At 49.4% G+C, this 19108-nt stretch overlaps 1 long non-coding RNA gene across 1 annotated transcript; it reads right to left on the bottom strand.

Moving 5' to 3' along the window:
• Positions 1 to 703: 703 nt before the first annotated feature.
• On the bottom strand, positions 704 to 19086 carry LOC138768026 (uncharacterized). Its single transcript, XR_011358916.1, has 3 exons — positions 19041 to 19086; positions 3754 to 3815; positions 704 to 1283 (listed from the first exon to the last, which is right to left on the bottom strand). It is a non-coding gene; the product is annotated as an uncharacterized lncRNA (long non-coding RNA).
• Between the last annotated feature and the right edge of the window lie 22 nt (positions 19087 to 19108).

Here is a 19108-nt window from a genome sequence, read left to right as displayed (position 1 = left end):
TATAATGTAACATAAAATGGGTAATCCGCGCACTTTTTTCCCTCTTTTCGTCTACGCCATTTTACGTTCGCAATGACGCTTGTTATACTTTAATAGATCAGACAATTACGCACGCTACGGTATATTATATGCATATATATTTTTATATGTTTTATTTATATAATGGGAAAGGGGGGTGATTTCAACTTTTATTGGGGGAGGGGTTTTGGGGTAGTGTATTGGTGTTTTTAACTTTTTTTTTTTACACATTTGAAGTCCCTTTGGGGGACTTTTACATACATTACTTTGATTTTTACACTGATCACTGCTATGCCATAGGCATAGCATTGATCAGTGTTATCGGCGATCACTGATAACACTGTGCAGGTTCAGTGTAGCAGATCGCTGATCAGACTGCACGGAGGCAGGTGAGAGACCTCCGGCGGACCGTTTTAACGATCGGGACCTGACAGGGGACTCCCCCTGTCGCTTACACTTAAACGCCGCAGCCCTTAAGGGGTTAATGACACGCGTCAGCGCGATCGCTGCAGCGTGTCATTACCGGTGAGGTCCCGGCTGCTGATTGCAGCCGGCCCCCACCTGCTATGAAGCGCGCTCCGCTCCGGAGCGCGCTTCATAGCCGGAGAAACACCCAGGACGTAGAGTTACGTCCAGGGTCGTCTGGTGACAGACTTCCATGACATAACTCTACGTCCTGGGTCGTCTAGGGGTTAAACACTGTGTGAACTTAGCCCAACATAGGAAACACTGATAATGTCCCAAAAAAATCAAGTTGTGTGCATTTATAGCGGACATGCATGAGGCTCCCTCTCCGCAGTATCACAGCAGGTGCATCAGTAAGGTGCACTATACCCTATAATAGTCCGATTGTTATTCCACCAGTAAGATAAGAACCTGTCACACAGCAGTGCTCAGGACTGGGAATAAAAAGGGGACAAACCAACTAAGGAAGAGGACAGATTCTTCTATTCCAGGAAAATAATCCGGTGCCGCGCCCTCGCACCCTCGGAGTGGCAGGTGGACAGCCGGACCAGCTGCAGCAAGTTTACGGCACTTCATAAAGTTAAACTGTTCCTGTTTCTCCAAACTTCAGATGGACCCAGAGAATTGATCAGCTGGGTACATTCCTACAAGCGGTGATCCGTGACCTCCACGCTGAATTCCTAAGCTGTCCAGGGCCAAAGAGTCCTGACTTCACCCCCAGCAGGGGAGCAACTCCGGATTCTAATCATTCTGTAAGAATCCATGTGAGGAGGATCAGATCCAGGCCAGACGTAAACCTCCTGCTTAGGGATGAAAGGGCAGCTTGATGAACTACCAGAGTGGTTTATAGCACTGAATGAACAATACTGGAACCAGCGGCCCATTCCCTAATCTGGTCTAAGAAATGAGTAAGCGCCATCTGCCGGGACAGCGCATTTCAAGGTTTCCATCTCTCCATGCCATACTTTGGGTATTTTAAAGAAATTCACTAGGACTATGAAAATTATAGCTATAGTATGACCAAAAACCTAAAAAAAAAACCCATCAAGAGCCAACTACTATTAGTAACAAACACCTCGAGAAAGACATGCAAGGGCCCAAAGCCACCACTCCTGAGCTACTGGTTGGGGTACGCCCCTTTTTTATACGTTGCAGACAAGAATGTGCTGGACTTTACTAGGAAGGATGTTTTACTTCCTGGTCTTCCAATTCTAAAAGTAGAATAAAACAAAAAGGCATGGCCGCACATTCACATGCTATACACTGATCCACAGCTTCTCAGCACAATCTAAACTAACATTATGATTCAGGGCTTATTTCCAACCTCCGAAGGGGTATTCAAATGCTCTCCCCACTCCCGGCATCATATTAATACATCATGCCGGGCAGGGATAGAGTCCTAGGGCTTCACCCTGTCACTTCTTTCGGCAGATAGCGGAATACGCCGGCCCATAGAATGGTGTCTATAGAGCCGGCAGAAAGGCACACGGACATACTGCGGAATTCCGCGGACATTATTCGCGAGAATTCCTCAGTATGAACCCACCCTTTTAAAGAACATGGGAATGAGCCCTTGGTATACATTCTGATCCAAGTGTACAAGCCCCCACACCACACCGGTAATACTGCCATGATTCCCCATTTGTGTGGGGAGAACCATCACTGCAACCACCTGTACATAGTGTGGTCTACAGCCCTGTACTATGACCCAGGAAGTCTCCCTCACCTTTCAAATCATAGCTATACACACTGCTGCTATAATGTGTCTGCACGTACACTCAGCTATACACACTGCTGCTATAATGTGCCTGCACTTACACAGCTATACACACTGCTGCTATAATGTGTCTGCACTTACACTCAGCTATACACACTGCTGCTATAATGTGCCTGCACTTACACAGCTATACACACTGCTGCTATAATGTGTCTGCACTTACACTCAGCTATACACACTGCTGCTATAATGTGCCTGCACTTACACAGCTATACACACTGCTGCTATAATGTGTCTGCACTTACACAGCTATACACACTGCTGCTATGATGTGTCTGCACTTACACAGCTATACACACTGCTGCTATAATGTGTCTGCACTTACACAGCTATACACACTGCTGCTATAATGTGTCTGCACTTACACTCAGCTATACACTCTTTTGCATAGAAAAGTTTCTGTTACTGTCCTCCTGCACAGCTCTGTGATTCTCACTTCCTGATTGGTCCATGCTGCACCCCCCCCCCCCCCTTCCCCATTGCTGTCATGTGACAACACAGACGTCTGACAGCAGCCCTGTTTCTCTATTCTAGCCTGTTGTACTACACTACTGCATTATGGGCACCTGCAGCTCCATCCTGTATCTACAAACTGCTGCTGTTCTGTTTTTACGGTTTATGCAGTTACTATACATTATATATATATATATATATATATATATATATATATATATACTATACATTATACTCCAGTTATACATTATATATATACTATACATTATACTCCACATGCTGATTGCTATACTGTACAGTAACTTATAATATCACATATTCAGCTGTTTCTCATTGTTTGATTTATTAGTTTTACATGTAATTCTGAATAAAAAAGTGTGGAACCAATTTAGTGATTTCGTATGGGAAAATTTGCTTTGGGTAAAAGAGTGGATTTGGATTACAAGCGCGGCCCCTGAACGAATTATGCTCCTAATCCAAGGCACCACTGTATATAGCAAAATAACACATACACACATATATATATATAGTAAAATATTATATATATATATATATATATATATATATATATATATATATATATAGTAAAGTCTACTGTCTGAGAACACCTGCTGCAGGACAACTGGCTGTATGAAGCTTCCAGGTAGCCATAAAATGTGTAATTACAGGGTAATAGACGGCACTGTAGGCTCTGTAATTCAGCCATATTCTCCTGCTGTAATCCCATGATGATGGCCCCGGGGTGTATATGACAGCTGTGTAAGGGTCCTCTCCAGTCAGGGTGGTAAGTGCTAGCAAATAACAAGCGTCAGCAGCGAGAGGACTTCTTGGAGCTATAGAAGTGTGCGATGCTTTCACTCTGAATAACAGGAAAGTCATGTAAGTGGGTGTATTGTCTGCCCCGGCCGCCACAACCAGTCTCTTATTTCCTTATAGACAATCTTGGGCTTGACTTTACAATAAAACGCACCTGCCACCCAAAAATACACTTGAAATTTAAAATACAGCACGTCTTTCCCTCTGAAATGACGGCTTCATACCTTTCATATGGCAACAAGACCATCATTCTTCACACTTTTCTTCTCGTATTCTCATAAGATGACTAAAATAGAGAGAAGAAAAACAATGCTGTTAAAGAGGTACACTGGCAAATTTTTTTTTCTTTTAAGTAAGCTGGTGTCAGAAAGTTATATTGATTTGTAATTTACTTATATACAAAAAATCTCCAGTCTTTCAGTACTTATCAGCTGCTGTATGTCCTGCAGGAAGTGGTGTATTCTCTCCACTCTTACACAGTGCTCTCTGCTGCCACCTCTGTCCATGTCAGGAACTGTCCAGAGCAGGAGAGGTTTTCTATGGGGATTTGCTGCTGCTACTGGAGAGAATACACCACTTCCTACAGGACATGCAGCAGTTGATAAGTACTGGAAGACTAGAGATTTATATACAGAAGTAAATTACAAATCTATATAACTTTCTGACAGCAGCTGATATGAAAGAAAAAAAATCACCAGAGTACCCTCTAATACAGTGAATTATGAGCATAATTCGTTCCGGGACCGTGCTTGTAATCCAAATCTCTATTAAAGGAGAAGTCCGGCGAAAATTTTTATTAAAGTATTGTATTGCCCCCCAAAAGTTATACAAATCCCCAATACACACTTATTACGGGAAATGCACATAAAGTGGTTTTTCCATGCACTTACTACTGCACCAAGGCTTCACTTCCTGGATAAACATGGCGATGTCACTTCCTGGATAAACATGGCGATGTCACTTCCTGGATAAACATGGCGATGTCACTTCCTGGATAACGTGGTGATGTCACTTCCTGGATAACATGGTGATGTCACTTCCTGGATAACTAAATCACAGAGGCGTATCACACTTCTAAAACTTCACATTTATTAATTCGGCTAAAATGCTAAAAACGCCACATAAACCACATTTACTTCCAAATTGCACCTATCGGTGACTACTAGATAACAGTCGCCTGGATCATCCGATCCACATATTTCAGGCGACAACCACCCACAAAATAGTTATTATTCACAAACTGATGTAATAAAAGTAACAGTCATATACTAACTGATACTAAATTTCAATATCGTTACACACAAAAAGTATATTAAATACCCATACCCGACGCGTTTCCCCGTGGTGTGTATCCACGGATCATCAGGGGTTAAAGTGCACTGATCCTAAAACCCACGGTCACATAACATAAACAGAGAAAGCATAAATATATGAATACAGTTCTCACTGAAAGCTGTGACGTAGGTGCACTTAATGCTCTGTTTAACCCTATCAGCAAACAGAGACTGAACTAAATCCCACGGTCATGTACCATAAACAAGAAATGCAACGATAAATGCCCTTCTCATTAGAAATTATGACGTAGGTGCACTAAATACTCTATTTTGCCCAATCAGCAAACAGATAATAGCCATTCATGGTTGTAAACTGAGGAGAAAAAATGTAATAATGCAAAAGATGGCTCAGCCGAGCCTCTTACTCCTTCCCCTTAGGACTGGTGTCCGGCCTCCATTGGGGCTGCAGTGGTGTACCGCGGGGTGTTGAGGAAAGGTATCCTCAACACCCCGCGGTACACCACTGCAGCCCCAATGGAGGCCGGACACCAGTCCTAAGGGGAAGGAGTAAGAGGCTCGGCTGAGCCATCTTTTGCATTATTACATTTTTTCCCCTCAGTTTACAACCATGAATGGCTATTATCTGTTTGCTGATTGGGCAAAATAGAGTATTTAGTGCACCTACGTCATAATTTCTAATGAGAAGGGCATTTATCGTTGCATTTCTTGTTTATGGTACATGACCGTGGGATTTAGTTCAGTCTCTGTTTGCTGATAGGGTTAAACAGAGCATTAAGTGCACCTACGTCACAGCTTTCAGTGTCACTTCCTGGATAACCTGGTGATGTCACGACCCGACTGGAGAGGATGATGGCAGAGGGATGCTCAGTGTACCTCCAGTGCCCTGTGTCCCCCTGCCATCATCCTCTCCAGCAACCACAGCCCGCACAGCTCTGGGAGTCGGGTCGTGACATCACCAGGTTATCCAGGAAGTGACATCACCATGTTATCCAGGAAGTGACATCACCATGTTATCCAGGAAGTGACATCACCATTTTATCCAGGAAGTAAAGCCTTGATGCAGTAGTAAGTGCAGGGAAAAAGCACTGTATAAGCATTTCCCGTAATAAGTGTATATTGGTGATTTGTATAACTTTTGGGGGGCAATACAATACTTTAATAACAATTTTCGCCGGACTTCTCCTTTAATAGAGATTTGGATTACAAGCACGGTCCCGGAACAAATTATGCTCATAATTCACTGTATTAGAGGGTAGTAATAAGAAGTCATTGAAATGCAGAAAATCGGCTCCCCACCCCAAAAATAATGATTTGGTATTCTGAATAAAATATAAAACAAATGAAACAAACATTTAAAAACAGCTGATTATGTAATATTATATGTTACCATACAGTATAGCAATCAGCATGTGGAGTATAATGTATAGTAACTGCATAAACCTGAAAATACAGCAGCAGTCTGTAGATACAGGATGGAGCTGCAGATCCCCATAATGCAGTAGTGTAGTACAACAGGCTAGAATAGAGAAGTAGGGCTGCTGTCAGACATCTGTGTGGTCACATGACAGCAATGGGGAAGGGGGGGGGGGGTTCATCCTGGACCAATCAGGAAGTGAGAATCACAGAGCTGTGCAGGAGGACAATGACAGAAACTTTTCTATACAGCAGTGTGAGTGCAGGCACAATATAGCAGCAGTGTGTATAGCTGAGTGTGAGTGCAGGCACAATATAGCAGCAGTGTGTATAGCTGAGTGTGAGTGCAGGCACATTATAGCAGCAGTGTGTATGGCTGAGTGTAAGTGCAGGCACATTATAGCAGCAGTGTATAGCTGAGTGTGAGTGCAGTCACAGTATAGCAGTAAGGATAGGATGGGAAACACAAGGGCTGATAGAGACTGCAGGGAGCATGGAGGAATGAGCAGGACATGTGGGCATATACATGCAGCACTCTCTGTCCGGGGAGAGAGGGGTTACAGCTATGAAGAGATTACCCCCACAGTCCTGTCCCCTGATGTAGGCCCCAGTCTCAAATGGATCTGCTAGGATGTGGAAGGTAAGACTTCCTGGGTCAGAGCACAGGGCTGTAGACTCCGCTATGCAGACCAAGCCCCTCCCCCACTCCCCCTCCCACCCAGTATAGGGAGCTTATAAACCAAAGCAATACTCTTACACCAAGTTACAATTTTGAAAAACTGTGAGCTCTCAATCCAAGTTACTCTTAAACCATGGTAGCACTGTAATTGTATTTCTATAGCGCCAACATATTCCGAAGCACTTTAAAAGAAACTAGACTTTCATATATCTGTTAGAAAAAAGAGAATTTGCTAATCTGCTCTAATGGGAAACTTTAGCATTTTTGGCACAAAGTAATCTGCTGAGACCTGGGCTGGGAGCACACCCTGAGAGCGCTGTGAATAGCTGTAATCTGCAGCGTCTGATCCTCCAGCACACATGGCTTAAAGGGGCTGGTGCTCACATAACATCTGTCACCCCTCCACAAGTGCACACCACCGTCCATTCACACGGGACTCACCACCTATGTTCTCATGACAGGTAGAGGCCCCATGTCCAGTGTCCATTGGATGACCGCGCACTGCAAAGACTACTGCACGCAGGTAGAGGAGCAAGAGGGTAATACGGAGAGAAAGGATGTGCAGCGTCAGCAACATGGGCAAGAACCTGGGGAAGGTTGTAAACTAAGGCTATGCGGAGTTTCCCCTTTAAGGATTCATGTAATCTACAAAGTAGATGGCTGCACTTTACTCTTACTCTATACTTTTTTGTAAAGTACTTTGAAGCACTATAGAAGCACATATACTAACTCACTATGATTATTCCTATAGCGTCATTGTTCTATCCATACAGTCATGTGATCCCTGTCCATACACCAGTCCATAGTCTGCTCTCCTGGATGCTGCTTAAGGGTGGGTTCAGACTGAGGAATTCTCGCGGAAAATGTCAGCGGAATTCCGTCAGCTGTCCGCCCGCACGCACGCACATCTGGGCGCCTTTATACGCCTATACGCTGAAAGAAGTGTCATGTCACTCCTTTCAGCGGATCACGGAATACGCCGGCCCATAGAATGGTGTCTATGGAGCCGGCGAAAAAGCGCGTGCCCGTGCGGGCGGACAGCTGACGGAATTCCGCGGACATTTTCCGCGAGAATTCCTCAGTCTGAACCCACCCTTATTATGAACTACAGGATTACATTGTCCCTATCTGACCCCCAACCACCACCAGGCTTCTCGATACCTCCCCTCCTAACAGGCCTGGCCCTCTTTATCCAGGCACAGATGTGGCTGAAGAGATAAAGTCTATTATAAGAGTCCAGGAGTGCAGTGGTATAGTAGGTGATAGAGATGAGCGCAACTCAAGCATGCTCCATTTGAATACTGGTGGCTGAAGAAGTAGGATGCAGCCCTAGAGAGTTCGGGAAAACATGTATAGGCCATAGGCTATGTTTACACTATGTAAGTTATGCAGAAATCACGGCCTTTGTTACACAATGGAGTGAGCGGCTCCAGCCGCATGCTCCATTGTGTGCTGTGGGGAGTTCTGATGCCGGCGAGCACGGATGCAGTACCTGCAGTACCGGCTGGGATGATCCTTTCTGTTACGGAACGGTCGGTCTCATACTACATGTGACCATAGCCATAAGCTGCATCAAGCTTCAGCTACTGGTATTCATATGCCGAATGCTGGGGCCTCCATCAGCTTGCTGGTTTGAGACGTGATGTTTTAAGCCCCGTCTCAGAGCAGGAAGTGGCCGGAGAACAGGAGACTGAAGCAGCGTGATGCGGGCCCCAGCACAGGAACTAGGGAGGCAAGTGGACATCATTGCTTTTATCCACCCCCTCCCCGGCCATAGTGAAAAAAGCTCTCCCGCCCGGAGTACCCCTTAAGGCATCATTCAGACGTCCGTAGTTCTGTCGGCAATTCCAGAAAGAAAAGCCTGGGTTATACTGGATGATATATATTCTGCTGCATCAAAGATCTAATGACACAGACAAATACAGACTTTCTGCTGGAATAACATGTCGGTCTGTAGGCCCAAACCAGAAGCGGATCCAACAGGAGAGAGAAGTACAAGTTCTCTTGTTATATTTTCCATCCCATATAAATTACACAGACAGGCCATGTTCACACGACGTAAGTTTGGTATTAATCATGGCCGCTGTTACCCATTTGCAGCAATGGCCATGATTAATACTAAACTTACATTACATAAGGAATCCCGGCCGTAGTGTATAGCTATAGGGGGAGATTTATTAAACATGGTGTAAAGTGAAACTGGCTCAGTTGCCCCCGGCAACCAATCAGATTCCACCTTTCATTTTCCAAAGAGTCTGTTAGGAAGGAAGAGTGGAATCTGATTGGTTGCTAGGGGCAACTGAGCCAGTTTCACTTTACATCAGGTTTACTAAATCTCCACCATAGTGTACACTCCGGCCGGGATCGCTAGTGGCCGCACAAGAAAGTGACATTTCAGTTCTGTGCGGTCGGTATTCATTGAATAGCGTCCGCACGTCCCTGACAGGTCACACAATGGAGTGTGCGGCTACGGCCACACTCTCCATTGTGTTCAACGGTGAACTGGGATGCGGGCGCACACAGATGCGCCAGCATCTCAATTGAAACAAAATGAATATCATCCGGCCGGGTCACCGAACGGCCAGTGTCATACAATGTGCATACGATATACAGCGTTCGGTACGGTGAGATTAGCACCCGCTTATTTTTGTGTTTGGTGCTGCTAGGACTTGTTTTGTGTCTATATACGATATACAGCATATACATTGCACAGATATACAGCGTATGCATCACACAGATATACAGCGTATACATCACACAGATATCCAGCGTGTACATTACACAGATTTACTGGGTTCACACACAGTATATTTCAGGCAGTATTTGGTCCTCATGTCAGGTCCTCATAGCAACCAAAACCAGGAGTGGATTGAAAACACAGAAAGGATCTGTTCACACAATGTTGAAATTGAGTGGATGGCCGCCATATAACAGTAAATAACGGCCATTATTTCAATACCACAGCCGTTGTTTTAAAATAACAGCAAATATTTGCCATTAAATGATGGCCATCCACTCAATTACAACATTATGTGAACAGAGCCTTTCTGTGTTTTCAATCCACTCCTGGTTTTGGTTGCTATACAGCCTCACAAATACAGCCTCAAATATACATAGTGTGAACCCAGCCATAGTATGATACAGCGTATACATTACAGATATACAGCGTATACATTACACAGATATACAGCGTGTACATCACACAGATATACAGCGTGTACATTACACAGATATACAGCGTGTACATTACAGATATCCAGCGTGTACATTACACAGATATACAGCATATACATTACAGATATACAGCGTATACATTACACAGATATACAGCATGTACATCACACAGATATACAGCGTGTACATTACACAGATATACAACGTGTACATTACACAGATATACAGCGTGTACATTACACAGATATACAACGTGTACATTACACAATATATACAACGTGTACTATATACAGCATGTACTGTACATTACACAGATATACAGCGTATACATTACACAGATATACAGCATGTACATCACACAGATATACAGCGTGTACATTACACAGATATACAGCATGTACATCACACAGATATACAGCGTGTACATTACACAGATATACAGCATATACTGTATATTACAGATATACAGCGTGTACATTACACAGATATACAGCATGTAAATTACACAGATATACAGCATGTACATTACGCAGATATACAGCATATACATTACACAGATATACAGCATATACTGTACATTACACAGATATACAGCATGTAAATTACACAGATATACAGCATATACTGTATATTACAGATATACAGCGTGTACATTACACAGATATACAGCATGTACTGTACATTACACAGATATACAGCGTATACATTACACAGATATACAGCATGTAAATTACACAGATATACAGCGTATACATTACACAGATATACAGCGTATACTGTACATTACACGAATATACAGCGTATACTGTACATTACACGGATATACAGCGTATACTGTACATTACACGGATATACAACATTCTAAAAATATAGCAGAAAGCAAAATATTTAAAGAATTTTAATAGACACCAAAAACAAGACCCCCGGCCTGAGAGCGTGGGTCAACAAAAGCTTATCTTCCATCAACATAGATAGCCATATGGCTGAGCACCAGCCACTTCTAGGTGATGGATGGAAAATAAAGAGGAGATGAAATGTTTTCCCATCCAGTTAAGAATCTAGTATCCTATCCTGGCTCTATCCTATCCCGGCTCTATCCTATCCTGGCTCTATCCTATCCCGGCTCTATCCTATCCCGGCTCTATCCTATCCTGGCTCTATTCTATACCGGCTCTATCCTATCCTGGCTCTATCCTATCCTGGCTCTATCCTATCCTGGCTCTATTCTATACCGGCTCTATCCTATCCTGGCTCTATCCTATCCTGGCTCTATTCTATACCGGCTCTATCCTATCCTGGCTCTATCCTATCTCTGCTCTATCCTATCCCGGCTCTATCCTATCCCGGCTCTATCCTATCCCGGCTCTATCCTATCCTGGCTCTATTCTATACCGGCTCTATCCTATTCTGGCTCTATTGTATACTGGCTCTATCCTATCCCGGCTCTATCCTATCCCGACTCTATCCTATCCCGGCTCTATCCTATCCTGGCTCTATCCTATCCCGGCTCTATCCTATCCTGGCTCTATCCTATCCCGGCTCTATCCTATCCTGGCTCTATCCTATCCCGGCTCTATCCTATCCTGGCTATACAGACTCACTTTGGCATCTTTCTGGCTATGGGCACATCAGTATATACATCAGATGATTCTCCTATGCGCTAAATCTCCACCACAGTAAGGTTAGCCTTAAAGGGGTTATCCAGCGCTACAAAAACATGCCCACTTTCTCTTGTGTCCAGCTTGGGCGGGGTTTTTCAACTCAGTTCCATTGAAGTGAATGGAGCTTAAAGGGACTGTACCATCAGGCCTGGGCTGAAGCACTGGAGGCGGACTGATCCGCCCTCAGTGGGAGGAAACCTCCGCCCCTCTATGACACTGCTCCATTAGAATCAATGGAGCTGTATCATAGAGGGGCAGGGGTTTCCTCCCATTGGGGGTGGGTCAGCCCGCCTCCAGTGCTTCAGCCCAGGCCTGATGGTACAGTCCCTTTAATTGAAAACTGCACCTGAATTGGAGACAAGAGTTAACACTTCTGAAAGAAAGTGGCCATGTTTTTGTAGCACTGGATAACGCCTTTAAAGGGTACTCCTATCTGTGATAGTTATGTCTTATCCTCAGGATGCATAGGATAGGGAGGTTCTACTGCTGGGGCCCCCACAATCTCAAGAATGGAGCTCCAGAAATCTCAACTGAATACAACTGACACTCTTGGGATGGCATTGTATATGAAGGTACATTCTGGAAGGCAAAGCTTATTGGGGGCAGGCTCTGGATGGCACTGTTGGGGGCAGGCTCTGGATGGCACTGTTGGGGGCAGGCTCTGGATGGCACTGTTGGGGGCAGGCTCTAGATGGCACTGTTGGGGGCAGGCTCTGGATGGAACTGTTGGGGTCAGGCTCTGGATGGCACTGTTGGGGTCAGGTTCTGGATGGCACTGTTGGGGTCAGGCTCTGGATAGCACTGTTGGGGGCAGGCTCTGGATGGCACTGTTGGGGGAAGGCTCTGGATGGCACTGTTGGGGGCAGGCTCTGGATGGCACTGTTGGGGGCAGGCTCTGGATGGCACTGTTGGGGGAAGGCTCTGGATGGCACTGTTGGGGGAAGGCTCTGGATGGCACTGTTGGGGGCAGGCTCTGGATGGCACTGTTGGGGGCAGGCTCTGGATGGCACTGTTGGGGGAAGGCTCTGAATGGCACTGTTGGGGGCAGGTTCTGGATGGCACTGTTGGGGGCAGGCTCTGGATGGCACTGTTGGGGGCAGGCTCTGGATGGCACTGTTGGGGGCAGGCTCTGGATGGCACTGTTGGGGGAAGGCTCTGGATGGCACTGTAGGGGGCAGGTTCTGGATGGCACTGTTGGGGTCAGGCTCTGGATGGCACTGTTGGGGTCAGGCTCTGGATGGCACTGTTGGGGTCAGGCTCTGGATGGCACTGTTGGGGGCAGGCTCTGGATGGCACTGTTGGGGTCAGGCTCTGGATAGCACTGTTGGGGGCAGGCTCTGGATGGCACTGTTGGGGGCAGGCTCTGGATGGCACTGTTGGGGGCAGGCTCTGGATAGCACTGTTGGGGGCAGGTTCTGGATGGCACTGTTGGGGGCAGGCTCTGGATAGCACTGTTGGGGGCAGGCTCTGGATGGCACTGTTGGGGGCAGGCTCTGGATGGCACTGTTGGGGTCAGGCTCTGGATAGCACTGTTGGGGGCAGGTTCTGGATGGCACTGTTGGGGGCAGGCTCTGGATGGCACTGTTGGGGGCAGGCTCTGGATGGCACTGTTGGGGTCAGGCTCTGGATGGCACTGTTGGGGTCAGGCTCTGGATGGCACTGTTGGGGTCAGGCTCTGGATAGCACTGTTGGGGGCAGGTTCTGGATGGCACTGTTGGGGGCAGGTTCTGGTTGGCACTGTTGGGGGCAGGCTCTGGATGGCACTGTTGGGGGCAGTCTCTGGATGGCACTGTTGGGGGCAGTCTCTGGATGGCACTGTTGGGGGCAGTCTCTGGATGGCACTGTTGGGGTCAGGCTCTGGATAGCACTGTTGGGGGCAGGTTCTGGATGGCACTGTTGGGGCTTTCTATAGAACATCATTGGCTGTCTGTCGGAGACATGGTAACTTCTGGTTATTTCTTGAGGGTAAGGCCTCATTCACACGTTCAGTAATTTTTCTGGACCACAAAACCTCCCGCTATTTTTACTCCGTGGTCCCTGTAAATTCATCAATCCGTTTCCGAATCCATTTCCGTAAAGTGTGAATAGTACCAGTTTGCATATATTTGATCCATGTTTTTTACGGACATCAAGAATGTGACATCCATGACGTCCGTAAAAAAAACGGATCCCATAGACTTCTATTGGTAATCCGTACCGCCATCACAATCCGCACTAGAGCATGTCCTTTTTTTTATGGAACGGATTACGGATCAATATGAACACGGACTGTGCGAATAGCCTAATAGAAATCAATGCACTCTAAGCTAAACTGTGATTACGGATCCGGAAAAACGGACAACTTTACTGAAGGTGTGAATAAGGCCTAAAACATTTATGCACAATTTGTCCTGGGAGAAGAATCCTGACACAGTCGCACTCTCTGATCTTGGCCGGGTCTCCATACAGATCCAATATTGTTTGGTTTAGTAGCAGATGCCCAACTACAACCCCCATCATGGCAGGTGTCCCCTTACATCTCTATATCCTCTTACTTTATCTTCTTTCATGCTGCTGCTGTAATGTTACTTGTCTCTACACAACAACATCTTATACATCGGCAGAAAACATTAAAGCCCTCGAAGACTCAGCGACGTGTCCAGACCAAGAGCCTGACTCCCTGGAGACAATGGAGGTGGGAGCCCGGCCATTGTCTGCTGCTTCACAGCTCATCCCTGGCATCTGCTCTCAGCGGCTGAATCACAGATGACATCATGCCAGCGGCGGCATAGAGGAGAATGGCTGCAGGTGGCAGCATAGAGGATAACGGCTGCAGGTGGCAGCATAGAGGAGAACGGCTGCGGGTGGCGGCATAGAGGAGAACGGCTGCAGGTGGCGGCACAGAGGATAACGGCTGCAGGTGGCGGCACAGAGGAGAATGGCTGGAGGTGGCGGCACAGAGGAGAACGGCTGCAGGTGGCGGCATAGAGGAGAACGGCTGCAGGTGGCGGCACAGAGGATAACGGCTGCAGGTGGCGGCACAGAGGATAACGGCTGCAGGTGGCGGCATAGAGGAGAATGGCTGGAGGTGGCGGCACAGAGGAGAATGGCTGCAGGTGGCGGCATAGAGGAGAACGGCTGCAGGTGGCGGCACAGAGGAGAACGGCTGCAGGTGGCGGCACAGAGGATAACGGCTGCAGGTGGCGGCACAGAGGATAACGGCTGCAGGTGGCGGCATAGAGGAGAATGGCTGGAGGTGGCGGCACAGAGGAGAATGGCTGCGGGTGGCGGCATAGAGGAGAATGGCTGCAGGTGGCGGCATAGAGAACGGCTGGGGATGGCGGCATAGAGGAGAATGGATGGAGGTGGCAGCATAGAGGAGAACGGCTGCAGGTGGCAGCATAGAGGAGAACGGCTGCGGGTGGCGGCATAGAGGAGAACGGCTGCAGGTGGCGGCATAGAGGAGAACGGCTGCAGGTGGCGGCATAGAGGAGAACGGCTGCAGGTGGCGGCATAGAGGAGAACGGCTGCAGGTGGCGGCATAGAGAACGGCTGCATGTGGCGGCATAGAGAAGAACGGCTGCAGGTGGCGGCATAGAGAACGGCTGCAGGTGGCGGCATAGAGGAGAACGGCTGCAGGTGGTCGGCATAGAGGAGAACGGCTGCAGGTGGCGGCATAGAGGAGAACGGCTGCAGGTGGCGGCATAGAGAACGGCTGCATGTGGCGGCATAGAGAAGAACGGCTGCAGGTGGCGGCATAGAGAACGGCTGCAGGTGGCGGCATAGAGCAGAACGGCTGCAGGTGGCGGCATAGAGAACGGCTGCAGGTGGCGGCAAAGAGGAGAACGGCTGCAGGTGGCGGCATAGAGCAGAACGGCTGCAGGTGGCGGCAAAGAGGAGAACGGCTGCAGGTGGCGGCATAGAGGAGAACAGCTGCAGGTGGCGCCATAGAGGAGAACGGCTGCAGGTGGCGGCATAGAGAAGAATGGCTGCAGGCGACGGCATAAAGCAGAACGGCTGGAGGTGGCGGCATAGAGGAGAACGGCTGGAGGTGGTGGCATAGAGGAGAACGGCTGCGGGTGGCGGCATAGAGGAGAACGGCTGCGGGTGGCGGCATAGAGGAGAACGGCTGCAGGTGGCGGCATAGAGAACGGCTGCAGGTGGCGGCATAGAGGAGAGCGGCTGCAGGTGGCGGCATAGAGAACGGCTGCAGGTGGCGGCATAGAGGAGAACGGCTGCAGGTGGCGGCATAGAGGAGAATGGCTGGAGGTGGCGCCACAGAGGAGAATGGCTGCGGGTGGCGGCATAGAGGAGAACGGCTGCAGGTGGCGGCATAGAGGAGAACGGCTGTGGGTGGCGGCATAGAGGAGAACGGCTGCAGGTGGCGGCATAGAGAACGCCTGGAGGTGGCGGCATAGAGAACGGCTGGAGGTGGCGGCATAGAGGAGAACGGCTGGGGATGGCGGCATAGAGGAGAACGGCTGCGGGTGGCGGCATAGAGGAGAATGGATGGAGGTGGCGGCATAGAGGAGAACGGCTGCAGGTGGCGGCATAGAGGAGAACGGCTGCAGGTGGCGGCATAGAGAACGGCTGCAGGTGGCGGCATAGAGGAGAACGGCTGGGGATGGCGGCATAGAGGAGAACGGCTGCATGTGGCGGCATAGAGAAGAACGGCTGCAGGTGGCGGCATAGAGAACGGCTGCAGGTGGCAGCATAGAGGAGAACGGCTGCAGGTGGCGGCATAGAGAAGAACGGCTGCAGGTGGCGGCATAGAGAACGGCTGCAGGTGGCGGCATAGAGCAGAACGGCTGCAGGTGGCGGCATAGAGAACGGCTGCAGGTGGCGGCATAGAGAACGGCTGCAGGTGGCGGCATCGAGCAGAACGGCTGCAGGTGGCGGCATATAGAAGAACGGCTGCAGGCGGCGGCATAAAGCAGAACGGCTGGAGGTGGCGGCATAGAGAACGGCTGGAGGTGGCGGCATAGAGGAGAACGGCTGGAGGTGGCGGCATAGAGGAGAACGGCTGCAGGTGGCGGCATAGAGGAGAACGGCTGGAGGTGGCGGCATAGAGGAGAACGGCTGCGGGTGGCGGCATAGAGAACGGCTGCAGGTGGCGGCATAGAGGAGAACGGCTGCAGGTGGCGGCATAGAGAACGGCTGCAGGTGGCGGCATAGAGGAGAACGGCTGCAGGTGGCGGCATAGAGGAGAATGGCTGCAGGTGGCGGCATAGAGGAGAATGGCTGGAGGTGGCGGCACAGAGGAGAATGGCTGCGGGTGGCGGCATAGAGGAGAACGGCTGCAGGTGGCGGCACAGAGGAGAACGGCTGCGGGTGGCGACATAGAGGAGAATGGCTGGAGGTGGCGGCATAGAGAACGGCTGCAGGTGGCGGCATAGAGGAGAACGGCTGAGGGTGGCGGCATAGAGGAGAACGGCTGCAGGTGGCGGCATAGAGAACGGCTGGAGGTGGCGGCATAGAGGAGAACGGCTGCAGGTGGCAGCATAGAGAACGGCTGCAGGTGGTGGCATAGAGGAGAACGGCTGCAGGTGGCGGCATAGAGAACGGCTGCAGGTGGCGGCATAGAGAACGGCTGGAGGTGGCGGCATAGAGGAGAACGGCTGCAGGTGGCAGCATAGAGAACGGCTGCAGGTGGTGGCATAGAGGAGAACGGCTGCAGGTGGCGGCATAGAGAACGGCTGCAGGTGGCGGCATAGAGAACGGCTGGAGGTGGTGGCATAGAGGAGAACGGCTGCAGGTGGCGGCATAGAGAACGGCTGGAGGTGGTGGCATAGAGGAGAACGGCTGCAGGTGGTGGCATAGAGGAGAACGGCTGCAGGTGGCAGCATAGAGGAGAACGGCTGCAGGTGGCGGCATAGAGGAGAACGGCTGCAGGTGGCGGCATAGAGAATGGCTGCAGGTGGCGGCATAGAGGAGAATGGCTGCAGGTGGCGGCACAGAGGAGAATGGCTGCGGGTGGCGGCATAGAGGAGAATGGCTGCAGGTGGCGGCACAGAGGAGAACGGCTGCGGGTGGCGACATAGAGGAGAACGGCTGCGGGTGGCGGCATAGAGAACGGCTGCAGGTGGCGGCATAGAGGAGAACGGCTGCAGGTGGCGGCATAGAGAACGGCTGCAGGTGGCGGCATAGAGGAGAACGGCTGCAGGTGGCGGCATAGAGGAGAACGGCTGCAGGTGGCGGCATAGAGGAGAACGGCTGCAGGTGGCGGCATAGAGGAGAACGGCTGCAGGCGGCGGCATAGAGGAGAACGGCTGCAGGTGGCGGCATAGAGGAGAACGGCTGCAGGCGGCGGCATAGAGGAGAACGGCTGCAGGCGGCGGCATAGAGAACAGCTGCAGGTGGCGGCATAGAGGAGAACGGCTGCAGGTGGCGGTATAGAGAACGGCTACAGGCGGCGGCATAGAGGAGAACGGCTGCAGGTGGCGGCATAGAGAACGGCTGCAGGTGGCGGCATAGAGAACGGCTGCAGGTGGCGGTATAGAGAACGGCTGCAGGTGGCGGCATAGAGAACGGCTGGAGGTGGCGGTATAGAGAACGGCTGCAGGTGGCGGCATAGAGGAGAACAGCTGCAGGTGGCGGCATAGAGGGTTGCTGGGCGATCAGGTGCCAATAGTGAACTAGCCCTTAGGTGGCAAAAATTTTTAAAGGGGTATTCCCAACTCATAAGCAATTTGGTGAGAGCTGCTGTGACCGCTGGGGTCCCACTGATCAGCAGAGCTAAGGAAAACCAATGAGACAAACTGCATATATGTAGCCAGTGCTTTGTAATTTACTTCTATTTAAAAATCTCCAGTCTTCCAGTACGTATCAGCTGCTGTATGTCCAGAGCAGCAGCAGCAAAACCTCTCCTGCTCTGGACAGTTCCTGACATGGACAGAGGTGGCAGCAGAGAGCACTGTGTCAGACTGGAAAGAATACACTACTTCCTGCAGCACATACAGCAACTGATAAGTCCTGGAAGTTTGAAGATTTTTAAATAGAAGTAAATACAAATCTGTATAACTTGAAAGCATAAAGAATGTGTCTGTGATGTCTGTCTGTAGGAGTGTGCACGGAATGTGAGAATAATGCCTGAGGAGGGGTCACATCCGGGATACTGGCCACAGCTGCCGACAACACTGCAGATGTGTGAATGAGGCCCTATGAGCTGAGGCTGCACAACACCCCAGGTCCTGCATACAACAAACCGCAGAAGAACACTGTGCACACATCGGGACAGGCCTTGCAGTGGAATATATTACATGACTGGTCCATCGCGTTACCGCAGTGAAGCCGCCATGCGGCTCCTGTACCTGTACACACACGGCGCCTCCCCGTACACATCACCTGCTGCGCTTCCCGTAAATGTTCCTCTTGTAAT

This window comes from Dendropsophus ebraccatus, chromosome 11 (genome assembly GCF_027789765.1).
Source record: "Dendropsophus ebraccatus isolate aDenEbr1 chromosome 11, aDenEbr1.pat, whole genome shotgun sequence".
NCBI lineage: Eukaryota > Metazoa > Chordata > Amphibia > Anura > Hylidae > Dendropsophus > Dendropsophus ebraccatus.
The sequence above is the reverse complement of the archived record's forward strand: the minus strand, read 5'-3'. Positions and strand labels throughout refer to the sequence as shown.